This window comes from Portunus trituberculatus, chromosome 43 (genome assembly GCF_017591435.1).
Source record: "Portunus trituberculatus isolate SZX2019 chromosome 43, ASM1759143v1, whole genome shotgun sequence".
In the NCBI taxonomy this organism is placed as follows: Eukaryota; Metazoa; Arthropoda; class Malacostraca; order Decapoda; family Portunidae; genus Portunus; species Portunus trituberculatus.
In genome coordinates, this window is record NC_059297.1 from 6,076,671 (window position 1) to 6,089,428 (window position 12,758).

Sequence of the window (12,758 nt, forward strand, 5' to 3'; positions counted from 1 at the left end):
TTAAAAAAAAATGTATGTAACCTTACTCTTATTATTTTTTCATGTTATTATAGACCCATTCATCATGATTCTTTTTACTTATTTAATATTTTTCATCAGTATGTTACCAGTTTGTCTAATTATTGAAATAGAAGACACAACGCTGAAAGAGGGACACTAGAAGAAGGGAAGGGGGAGAGTGGGGGCAGCCCTGGAATGGAAGAGGAATTAATGCACTTGTCTTAATTGTTACATTACATGTCTACCCTTAATACTGGATACGTTTCATATGTTTGTTATTTGTCCATATTAAAGTTTGACGCCTGATACCTAATAAATTAAATGAAATAATCTCTCTCTCTCTCTCTCTCTCTCTCTCTCTCTCTCTCTCTCTCTCTCTCTCTCTCTCTCTCTCTCTCTCTCTCTCTCTCTCTCTCTCTCTCTCTCTCTCTCTCTCTCTCTCTCTCTCTCTCTCTCTCTGTGTGTGTGTGTGTGTGTGTGTGTGTGTGTGTGTGTGTGTGTGTGTGTGTGTGTGTGTGTGTGTGTGTGTGTCGTAAACTTAAAAGCATCCTTGAAAAGTCACAAGCACTCGTGAAAACCATAAAACCATTGCAAGCCTTCCAATTACATTTGTAAACCCACGAACATCCTTATAAGTAACGTTAACTTCACAATCTACCTCATTTGAAATCATGAAGAAAAACCCTTAAATATCCTTAAAACATTGATAGAAAACCTTAAAAACCCTTTAAACCAATTATTCGCTGATATAAATTCTTAATACATCCTTGTAGATCCCAGACATCCTTGAAGGTAACACATGCATCATAAGTGTCGCTGAAATCATGAAAACAGCTCTGACAAGTCGGGATTTCTGCCGTAGAGTTAGTGAAACGCGGCGCGCTCTTACCGTAGACTTTCTTGTTGTTCAGTGAGAAAGGAGAGGAGAGAATATTTATTGAAATTAACATATGTATTTTCCTGTATTCCTTCTCATGTGTAGCTATTTAATGCTAATGATATAGTACTGTTACTACTACTACTACTACTACTACTACTACTACTACTAGAGGGCGCGCGCGCATGTCAACACTAGGATTGAGGTGCTCCGCTATACACCAAGAATTACAAGACCACAGAGCCTCAACTGATGCTGGAACTTCTACGCAAGTAGTATAACGACTCAGCCGTCAAGTTGGGAGAGTTTCTGGGTTAGTTGGGTCTTGGACTTAGCCGTAAAGTTGGTGAAAATCTGAGCCTTACTCCCTCTTGACCGGCTGGCTCAGTTCTGCGCATGCGCACTAGCACCCTGACGTCACGACCCCGCTAATTCAAACCACTAAAATACACTTTAACGCTTATCTCTGTTCATTATGGATCTGGCAATGATCAAAACACTATTAGAATCCCAAGAAAGAGCTTATCAGAGTGCCTTGGAAGTAGTGGTAAAGCGGATGAATGAGAGAATAATGAAGCTGGAAACTACTGCTGCTGATCTTACTACCAGTCTTGAATTCAGCCAGCGGGAAATAGATGATCTAAAGTCTGTCATCAAGGAATACGAAAAAGAAAAGCAAAGCTAGTAACGGAAAGATGGACCAACAAGCAACTGACATAAACTCAACAAAATCTGAGATAAAAGATCGTGAAGTACGCTGTAACTACTTGGATGATTACAGCAGACGACACAACATACGCATCTCGGGCGTAGAGGAGCAGAGTGCCGGCGAGTCTTGGGAACAGACAGCGGCGAAGGTGTTATACATTTTGGAGGACAAGTTGCAGCTGCCTGGCCTGGAGCTGGAGAGAGCCCATAGGGTGGGACAGCGCCGGGATTCCAGACCACGGACTATCGTTGCTCGCTTCTCTCGCTACAGAGATCGAGAAGCAGCGATGAGGAATGCGAAGAAACTTAAAGGAACAAATATCTACTTAAATGATGACCTATGTGCTGCCTCACTTGCAACTAGGAATGCCCAGATGCCCCAAATGAAAGAAGCAAAGGCCGAGGGGAAAATAGCTTTCTTCCGCCACACAAAGCTCATAATACGAGAAAAAACGACCGAGGATGCTACCGGACGAGGACAACGAACAACGGAGGGTTATGCGCGGAGCCAATCGGATCGCGCCTTGGTCGCTGGTGGTGTACGGAGCGGGCCGGAGCCTGTTTCGGGCACACATGGTGCCCAGGACGGCACGGAGCCCGTGACAGTCGAGGCAGCGGGGGTGTGGACTGGGAGGGGCAGCACTAATTCGCCACTCTCACTCCCGTCCACGCGGCTTGGTGATTCGCGCCTGCACTCCACCTCTCCTGCTAATAAAGCACAACACAAGGAAAGCAAGAAAGGAAGTCTACGAAGTAACGTCCTCATTGTACAATAGTTCCTGCGGATACAATTATAACTACTACTACTACTACTACTACTACTACTACTACTACTACTACTATAGCGCCTGTAGACACACTAAGAGTGTACTACTGTTCAGCTGCCCATTAGTGGCGCAGGCTATTATAGTGATACTATTGCTATCACCCCACCTGCTGCTGGTGCTGCTGCTTTAAACCACTGCTGCTGCTGCTGGTGCGAACTACGCTACGTCTGTCCGATCCCACGCTCACCACCTTGTCCACTACGCCACCGCCTACTACTACTACTACTACTACTACTACTACTACTACTACTACAGTTATTATATGTGTATTATTACAAGGTACTGGTGTTGTTACTGCAATTATTATTGTTACTATTATTATTATTATTATTATTATTATTATTATTATTATCATTATTTATACGGCTACTATTGTTTCTGATACTACTGCTATGGCTCCTGCCATTGCTGCATCTACTACTACTACTACTACTACTACTACTACTACTTTTATTACATGTGTATTATTACAAGGTACTTGTATTGTTACTGCAATTATTATTGTTACTACTATTATTGTTATTTATACGGCTACTATTGCTACTGATACTACTGCTATTGCTCCTGCTACTGCTGCATCTACTATTACTACTACTACTACTACTACTACTACTACTACTACTACTACTACTACTACTACTACTACTACTACTACCACTACTACTACTACTACTTCTACTACTATTACTACTACCTCACCTCACTCAGTCTCAGGAACCAAAGAGAGAACCGCGAAGGAATAACACAAAGAAGTAAATATAAAAAAAATGTGTTAAGTAATGTAACTTTCATCATAATGATGGCTGAAAATAATTGCCTTCCTTTTCTTTCCATTAGTAATTATGAACTTGTAAGGCTCAGTAACAGTGATACAGTAAGTGTTAACTATTCCTGTATAAATGAAATTGACCAGGTAATATTTAATCGAATTGACATAGAACAAGACACGAACAGCGACAACACTGACTCATATATATATATATGATATGAGAAACTTAACACAAAAATTTTCACAGTATATATATTTAGATAATGTTTATACAAAATTAAATTCAGCTGATATATTTTCGGTTTTAAGTATGAACATAAGAAGTCTGGCTAATAATCTCCAAAATTTAGTTGATCAGTGTTTTTCAGACAATGAAAAGTTAGATGTAATAGGGTTTTCTGAGACGAGGCTGGATAATGACATCGAAGCTCTGTATAATTTAACAGGATATAATATGTATACTATGAATAGAAATAGGAGAGGTGGAGGCGTTTGTATGTATGTGTCCAGTATGTATAGTTCTTGTATTTTGAAGAGTGTTGCCTTATGGAACAATTTTTTGAGTGTGTTTGCGTACAGGTGAATAATGATAAGGATTCCAGCTTTTTTGCATCTGTTTACAGGACACCAAAGGGGAATATGCACGATTTTCTTAATGCTTTGAACAAACTACATGAATTTGCAGAGAGGAAAAAAGTACAAAAAGATTTATTTTCTTGGGGATTGGCTTAGATTTACTTAAAGCACGTGAACAAGGAGTCTCTGATTTCATGAATTTAATGTATTCTCATGGCTGCTACCCTCTGACAACAGAACCAACAAGAGTGACAGAAAACTGTGCAACATTAATTGATCACATTTGGACTTCACATCTCGAAAGCAATACCAATAATTATATCGTTTATAATGACTTAACAGATAATTTTGCAGTATTCTCTCAGTTTAAAAAAATAGAAGATAAGTGTGACGAATATGTAGAGAGAAGAAATCTTTCGGACTCAAATACTAATGTATTCATAAGGGAAGTAGTAAGTGTAAATTGGCAACAAATTTTAAATATTAATGACCCAAATGAAGCCCTTGATAAATTTCATTGTTTTATAAGGAAAAATTTGCATCTTGTTTTCCATTAAGAAAAATCAAAGTTACTAGTAAAAGTGTTAGAAGTCCTCATATAACTGCAGCATTAAAAAATAGTATACGGGAGAAACATAGATTAGAGAGGCTGGCTTCTAAGTGGCCATTGTCATATGAAACACAATACAAAACTTACAGGAACAAACTAGTAACTCTACTTCGAGCTGCAAAAAACAAATATTTTCAAGATAAATGTAAGAGTGAACAAGGTAACAACAAAGCAATTTGGAACACAATAAATAGTCTAATGGGAAGAAAAAATAGCAGAAATTCTAAAGAAATCAGACTGAAAAATAATAGTGACCTCACTGCAAATGTCTTTAATGAATATTTCTTGAAAAAAGCAGATACACCATTACAACAAAGAAACATACAACAAAACTCTCACCGACAGTTTCTTAATAATCCATCACAAAATTCTTTTACTTATATCCAGTTACTAAAGAAGAGGTAAATAAATATTTGAAATCTTTAAAAACGAATACAGCCCCAGGATATGATGAAATTCCTCCTAAATTACTTCAGCTCACTGCACACTGTATTGATGTACCTCTCACCCACATAATCAATATATGTTTTCAGCAAGGATGTTTTCCAGATAAGCTAAAAATTGCTAAAGTGATACCAATATTCAAATCTGGTGAAGAAGATGATGAAAGTAACTATAGACCTATATCTATATTACCTTCGATCAGCAAAGTTTTGAGAAAGCTATTGCACATAGATTTAAAGGTTTCCTTGAAGATTTTGACTTATTATCCGAGAATCAATATGGCTTTCGTAGTAACAAGTCAACTGAGAAAGCTGTAATGAGATTTACAAGTGAAGTATATAGAAATTTAGAAAGAAGACACTATGTTGCTGGCATATTCCTGGACTTATCTAAAGCATTTGATTCTCTGGACCATGATATATTAATTGATAAACTAAATAATATAGGAATAAGAGGAACACCATTAAAGTTATTCAAAAATTATTTAAACAACCGGAAGCAGGCAGTATATTGTAACAAGAATACATCGTTGCTGAAAAATATTGACAAGGGAGTACCTCAGGGATCAATACTGGGCCCATTGTTGTTCTTAGTATATATTAATGATATGTCAAATGCCAGTAACAAATTTAATTATGTTCTTTATGCAGATGATACAACTCTTTTATTACATGATAACAACTTGGATCACTTGCATACTGCGCTGAATATTGAATTAGAAAATATTAATAAATGGGTTATAGCTAACAAATTAAAGATAAATATTACAAAAACTAATTATATACTATTTCAAAATCGATCCGTAGTACACAACATGGGACCAGTATTTTTAGAAGGCTGTGAATTAAAGAGGGTTGCATATACAAAATTTTTGGGGTCATCATAGATGAAAATTTGAATTGGAAAAATCATATACAATCAGTTTGCTTAAAATTGTCAAAAATATGTGGAATATTATATAAAGTACGTCATAATTTAACAATTGAGGCATTGACAAGTGTATATTACTCTTTGTGTTACCCTATTATTATATACTGTTTGTCAGTCTGGGGTTGTACGTGGCCAACATTTGTAAAAGAAATCATAACAACTCAGAAGAAGTTGATAAGAACTATAACATATAGAGGGAAACATGATACGACATATTTTTTATTTAACGATTTGAAATTATTAAGATTTGACTTTTTTACTGAAATATTTTTGTCTTCTCACAGTTTATAATGATATAATTAACAATAGTCACAGTAGTAAAATGTTTAGAGTTATTCAGCACAGCCAGGGTACCAGAGGTAATAATGTCAATTTGTTATGTCCACAACCAAGAACAACACTGTACAAATTTTCTATACACTGTTTTGGCCCCAAATGTTGGAATGCATTACCAGATGACAAAAATAATAGCTAATCTCAATCTATTTAAAATTAAAGTTAAACAATATTTATTCAATCTACAAAGTCAAGCTGCCACAGATAAGAACATATGTAATAATTGCTGTAATTATAGCTAATGGTTAGGTTCTTGTGTTGAATCACACTATGTTAGATTATGTATATAATTCTTGTAAGTTTTATTTGCTAAACATTGCCGTCGCGCCATATATATATATATATATATATATATATATATATATATATATATATATATATATATATATATATATATATATATATATATATATATATATATTATATATAGGTTAATTAGTTCTGTCTGCTAAGGAGTTTATACTCAGCAGACTAATGCCTACAGATATGTACTATATATCTATTCATGTATGTAACTGTTATTTGGCAATGAGCTCAATAAACAATAAACAGACTACTACTACTACTACTACTACTACTACTACTACTACTACTACTACTACTACTACTACTACTACTACTACTACTACTACTACTTTTACTACTTTTAGTAGTACTACTTCTGCTACTTTTATTACTACAGCTACTACTACTACTACTACTACTACAACTAGTAGTAATAGTACTATTGCTGTTACTGCTGTTGCTACTACTACTACTACTACTACTACTACTACTACTACTACTACTGCTACCACTGCTACTACTACTACCACTACCACCTGCACTACTACACCTACTACCACTACCACCACTACACTTTACCACTTTAGTACTACTACTACTACTACTACTACTACTACTACTACTACTACTACTACTTTTACTATTGATGGTACTTTTACTACTGGTATTACTACTATTAATGTAAAAGCATATCTCTCTCTCTCTCTCTCTCTCTCTCTCTCTCTCTCTCTCTCTCTCTCTCTCTCTCTCTCTCTCTCTCTCTCTCTCTCTCTCTGGGAAGCAAATATCTAACAAACACTTACGTATTTCATATATTGTTAACATACCTACACATAGCATGGATGATGTTGAATAGCTATCCGAAGTCGAAGCCATAGTCCGAACGTTTGTATCCTGGCGCTGACGAGTGGCGAGTAATGATGCGTCAGATAAAACATGTCTACCACGCGTACAGTGCGATCACACCTCAGGCATGGAATTGTAAGGGTGATTCTTTTTTTTTTCTTTTTTTCAGACTATCTTTCTTATACTGTAGCCTTATATGGTCATTAATCTATGGTATTGTTTTGGACACGGTTATATTGTTAGCAGTGCTCCATAATTATCGTCATGGCTACAGTGAACAGTCGATCCAATGCACGTGTGTCGTCATTAGTGGGTAGTTGCTGAACACGGGTTAGTGGGATTCTACGTTCTGGGTATGTTTAGGACAAAAAAAATATGACCGCGCTCTTAACAGTGTGGCAAGATCATTGGCTTTTGAGTGATAAAATGAGCGCCCGAACAAGAAATTAGGGTGTACTGTGTGTGGTAAGCTAGTGTGTGTGTGTGTGTGTGTGTGTGTGTAATTCACCTCACCTCGGTCGCCTGCTGGTCACCCAGCCAGTCTTCCCCATTACGGAGCGAGCTCAGAGCTCATAGACCGATCTTCGGGTAGGACTGAGACTACAACACACTCCACACACCGGGAAAGCGAGGCCACAACCCCTCGAGTTACATCCCGTACCTATTTACTGTTAGGTGAACAGGGGCCACACATTAAGAGGCTTGCCCATTTGACTCGCCGCGCTGGGACTCGAACCCGGGCCTCTCGATTGTGAGTCGAGCGTGCTAACCACTACACTACGCGGTGTGTGTGTGTAATTCACCTCGGTCGTCTGCTGGTCACCCAGCCAGTCTTCCCCATTACGGAGCGAGCTCAGAGCTCATAGACCAATCTTCGGGTAGGACTGAGACCACAACACACTTCACACACCGGGAAAGCGAGGCCACAACCCCTCGAGTTACATCCCGTTCCTATTTACTGCTAGGTGAACCGGGGCCACACATTAAGAGGCTTGCCCATTTGCCTTGCCGCCCCGGGACTCGAACCCGGCCCTCTTGATTGTGAGTCGAGCGTGCTAACCACTACACTACTGTGTGTGTGTGTGTGTGTGTGTGTGTGTGTGTGTGTGTTTCACTGTTTGATCTACTGCAGTCTCTGACGAGACAGCCAGACGTTACCCTACGGAACGAGCTCAGAGCTCATTATTTCCGATCTTCGGATAGGCCTGAGACCAGGCACACACCACACACCGGGACAACAAGGTCACAACTCCTCGATTTACATCCCGTACCTACTCACTGCTAGGTGAACAGGGGCTACACGTGAAAGGAAACACACCCAAATATCTCCACCCGGCCGTGTGTGTGTGTGTGTGTGTGTGTGTGTGTGTGGCCTGTTAAAGGGGAATTTCTACAATGCACACATTCACCAATAGCATTAGAGACCAAAATAAGTTGTCTTTCCGTTATATCGTCTATGTAATTAATCGAATAATGAAGACCCATCAAAATACAATGTAGCTATTACAATATACCAATTATTATATCATGCAAAGTGGTTCAGGTAAGCCTACATGCATTGGCGAGGCGGCTGAAGTACAGAAGGGGCATGTTAAATGGAAGGTTTCTTTGAGGCTGATGGATATGAATGAAAGTGAAGCTGGTACGCTATTGTTGTTTTGGGTAGAATTAGAATCTTGGTGTAAGATGCGTAACTTGGACAAAAGAGAGTAGAAAATACAGCATGTACAAAGAGAAAGAAGATATTGATTAACACCAATATAGCAACGACACTAGCTCGCTCTTTCCTTGACAAGTACATTATGAGAAGAAAATGTGAAGAGCGATATAGTAAAATTAGCTTACTCTTTCCCTAATAAGTATATATTATACGTATAGGAACACATTTATGAACGATATAGTAAAATTACCCCGCTTTCCATGACACATGCATACCACAGTACACCAGATGACGTAGAAGGCACGGATCCATGAAATACGCGTTATGAAAGACACGTCACGCTTCCTTCCCCTGTAATATCATCGTCTGCCGTCTTACGTGTTGCATTACCCCATCTTATCGCATTACTAATGAGGTAACCTAATTTATAGCTCATGAGAGACAATAGAAGACACTGGAATGATAGTAATGACAGTAATGATGCAGACTGTATTTTTTTTTCATCTACATGTGTTAAAAGACTACAATTAGTCAGCTTATTACGTATATATATATTTTTTTTAATTCCTGGTGTTCGTGTAGATACTAGATAGTGAAAGTGCCAAGACTGCGTGGGGTTTGGCAGTGCATGGCCCGTGGGTTTACTGAAATACAGCAGCCCACAAATAGAAACAGTACTTAATTACCAACAGGACAGTCCATGGTTTTGTTTATCAGTAGTAGTAGTAGTAGTAGTAGTAGTAGTAGTAGTAGTAGGAGGAGGAGGAGGAGGAGGAGGAGGAGGAGGAGGAGGAGGAGGAGGAGGAGGAGGAGGAGGAGGAGGAGGAGGAGTAGTAGTAGTAGTAGTAGTAGTAGTAGTAGTAGTAGTAGTAGTAGTAGTAGTAGTAGGACTAGTAGTAGTAGTAGTAGTAGTAGTAGTAGTAGTAGTAGTAGTAGTAGTAGTAGTAGTAGTAGTAGTAGTAGTAGTAGTAGTAGTAGTAGTAGTAGTAGTAGTAGTAGTAGTAGTAGTAGTAGTAGTAGTAGTTTTCCAGTTGGTCACGCACCATTACCAACGAAACGTTTGCGTGATTATGAAAACACATTGGTTATGAATGATTTTCTTCTTGGCTTAATAAAAACAACAGCTTATTAAAGGAAACAAGCTACGTAAATGAGGTATATTGATTTTTGTTAGTATAAGAGGAAGAGTACGTGGCTTTGCTCACCTGAGGGATTATTTACAAAGATCACAGAAAGGATTTGTACTCTGTAAGGTTGTCATGGGTTGGAACTTTTTTTTTTTTTTGCGTTAATGATGCAGCATCCTTCTGTAGAATATCTCCAGAAAATAAACGACCTTGAAAACAAACAGAACTTGCTTTCACTAGAATGTCAAAGTAGTGGAGACAAAACACTGAAATGTTTTGAGAATGCGGAGGCCAGTTGGCATCCTATCTTAGACGACCTTGCCAGAGTGCTTCATCACGACTTGTTTATTGTAATCTATTTTGTTTCACACTTCTAATCTTTGTGGCACCAGATACATTAGCACCTACTATCTTTTCGCTGCATAAACGTATCTTCCTGTGTAACTGACATTTATTCATAGACTTCTGTCGGCATTGTCCTGGTGAAACTATCATTCACCGCTCTTCTTTGTCTCTGTTACTGCTGGGGCGCTCGTCTTCCTCATACTGTCAAGGTAGCAATTGTTGATGGTTTAGTCCTCAGAAACCCATTCATCGTGAGTGAGCCAATGTTTTCATGTTCTTTACTTATTCAGTCTTGATCATTATATATAATTATCCTTCATTCTTATTTTTTTTTTTTTTTTTTTTTATTTATTTATTTTATTATTATTATTTTTTTTTTTTGCTTATTTGAAATCAAATATTAATTAAAATGTCTCACCTGCGTATCATTTGTCAATTTTTTTCATCTAAAGATCCATGTTTTTTTTTCTAAACGGTATTGATATATATCACAGAAGAGTATAATTTGATATAAACGCAATAAGTGTGACGGGGGAGGTAAGTAATGAGGCGTCATGTAAGGCAGCTTAGGAATCACTGCTCTGGGTGCTCGACCACGTCTGAGATTAATATTATCACTGGTACTATCATCATCATTAGTATTATAATCGTTATTACCATTATTATCATTATTATTTTTATTGTTATTATTATTATTATTATTATTATTATTATTATTATTATTATTATTATTATTATTATTATTATCATTATTATTATTATTATTATTATTATTATTATTATTATTATTATTATTATTATTATTATTATTATCATTATTATTATTGTTATTGTTATTATTATTATTATTATCGTTATTATTATTATTAAATCATTATCATGATAATTATTTTTCATCATTATAATCATAATCAGTATTTCTTTATAGTATTTGTTCTGTAGTGAGTGTTTAGGTGTGGTCCATTTTTTTTTTTTTTTATATATACTATGTGGGCTTTTCACGGGAATTTATGGGCTAAAAGGGATACTTTTTAGGGTACTTCCTATCTCAAAGCCCACCCGCTAGGAAACCGTTGCCCTGAGTGAGGAAGCCCAACCTGCACTCAGACCGTGGACCGGATTCGAACCCGTGCACTTGGAGACCCCTCGGATCCCAAAGCACGCATGGTTCCACTGGATTTCCGGTACACTTGCAGCTCCGACAATGATATGAGAATACCCTCTGGTGTTTTCCTTCCAAGGAATGTTAGTATTTTTGTGGTAAATAAGTTATCTTTCAGTGTCTAGACCAAACTGAGTGTAGAACATGTGCACCGCCTCCCTACATCTTCGCCTCTCAACTTTTCCCTTCGGATTTTTTTTTTTTTACCTCAGAAAGTTTCCCTTACATTAATTATCTACATCAGGAATTCTCTAAAGCCTGTTTTCAATGTTCGATTTAGCATGCGATAAGTATTGGGCAGATAAAACCACCTCAATAATCCAAGGATACTTTTTGCTTGGTGATCAATATTTTGCATCAGTAATAGTTTCAATTGGTGGTTTTGCATTTCAACATAGAACTTCAAACACAACAATATTTACGGTTACTGAGGGAAATCATCCATGGGGGGGAAGGGCTGATAGTTATGTCCAAGGAGGTATCTGTCAGGGGAGATAATGTCTGGGGAAGGAAACTGACCGAACTTCGATTTCTTGTGGATGATATATGATACAATACTTCCTGGTGTTCAGTGTTATACAAAACAGGATCACACCGAAGTACAACGTATTGCCCTTGGGTCACACACTCACACTCAGCACAGGCAAAGTCCAATGGCAAAGAGTCTTCTTGGCTTTTGGGCATAGCTTTGGATGCGGCGCACTTACGTATGTGTCTTTTAGGATTGTTATGCCACAGATTTATATTTCAGCAATAAATAGTGAGAAAGTAGATACTTAGACAGTACCAGAAAATTATCTGTCCTTGGGATGAAAATACACACTACATGCCTAATGTGAAACAGAGGTTCTACCAAGACCTACGCATCTTTGTAACCTTCATGATGTTGCGACCTTGAAGAAGCGATAACTCCTGGTGAGGCACGTGCCCTTCCCCTCCTCCGTAGCCTTGCTCACTTTCACCTGGGACGCGATGCTGCCAGTAACTAAGGCTAATGATAATAATAATGATAATAATAATAATAATAATAATAATAATAATAATAATAATAATGATAATAATAATAATAATAATAATGATGAAAATAATAATAATAATAATAATAATAATAATAATTGTTATTATTATTACAATAATAATAACAATAATAGTGATAATAGTGATAATAATGATAATAATAATGATAATAATAATAATAATAATAATGATAATAATAATAATAATAATAGTAATAATAATAGCAGGCATTGCAGCAG